Below are 1,195 nucleotides of genomic sequence, written 5' to 3' on the forward strand. Positions count from 1 at the left end.
ACCGTATTTTCTGGACTATAAGTCACTCTTTTTTCATAGATTTGTCAGTCCTGCAACTTATGGTCCAAAGCAACTTTTATAAGTTTTTTCCCCTGTTCATGACACATCTTTTGACAGACACATTAAATGTTCATCCATACTGACATGAACCAGAGTAAACATTACCATTTGCAGCCACGAGAGTGCCCTCTAGGCTTTTGACAACTATATGTTGTTCCTCTACCACTACCCCACCCAAAACATTCACTTAGAGACAACTGAGAAAAGAAAAGTCTCTGCTATTCTGCATATTACAAACTGCAGGTAATAAAATATGCAGCCCAAAACGGAAATCGAGCAGCAGAAAGAAAGTTTGTAAATGGTTGGGGTCTGCCCAGGGGATTCAACCTGGCAGATGGGATGGCCGCTCAGCGGCCGAGGATTCCCCTCATGGGGGACCTTCATCCCGTGTCTGGCTGGCTCATGCCAGACACATTTCCTCCACGGCAGCTCTGCGTCGGCCTGGAAGGGTCTGGGAACTGTAATATATGTTGACTTACTCCTTTTACTACAAGAAGACGGACACTTGACAGACTCATCATGAACTGTATTTATTAACCATTGTCTTCAGATCATCTTAGCATCATAACATCAGCACCATTCCCAGTCTCATCACATTACATATCACTCCGCTACCACAGATCACAACCCATTCGTGTATTAGTGAGTGGCACTATAAACGACAGGGACGAAGGTTGCTCTCGGCTCTGGCCGCGAGCTCTACAGCGTCATCCTGCCCACACATCGCCACTTACCGGGGCCGCATACTACGTGTCTTGCTGTGCGCCCTTCCTCCCCGCTCCAGCAGCGGAGGGACGGGGCCCCCTCACCCCCGGCATGGCTGCCGACCGATGCAAACAAATAATTGTCTTTAGGTGTTAATCTTGTTAAATTTCGAAGAACTGCAACAGCAAGTCCTCCCGAGCGCGCTCCTGCAGCCACCAATAGATTTTTGGCATGACACCTGTCGTAAGGGGTCAGCGGCGATGATAATGCAACTTATACACTGAAGCGACTTATATATGATTTTTTTTTCCTCTTCATGATGCATTTTTTGACTGATGCGACTTATACTCCAGAGCTACATATAATATATATATACATATATACATATATACATATGTACATATGTACATATGTATATATGTGTATATAT

General features: G+C 45.1%; 1 protein-coding gene across 1 annotated transcript in view; it reads left to right on the plus strand.

The window, feature by feature from the left end:
• Positions 1–1,195, plus strand: part of nek6 (NIMA-related kinase 6) — a 19,285-nt gene that overhangs the window by 10,297 nt on the left and 7,793 nt on the right. The window lies entirely within an intron of this gene.

This window comes from Nematolebias whitei, chromosome 18 (genome assembly GCF_014905685.2).
Source record: "Nematolebias whitei isolate Nwh7 chromosome 18, NemWhi1, whole genome shotgun sequence".
Classification (NCBI taxonomy): domain Eukaryota; kingdom Metazoa; phylum Chordata; class Actinopteri; order Cyprinodontiformes; family Rivulidae; genus Nematolebias; species Nematolebias whitei.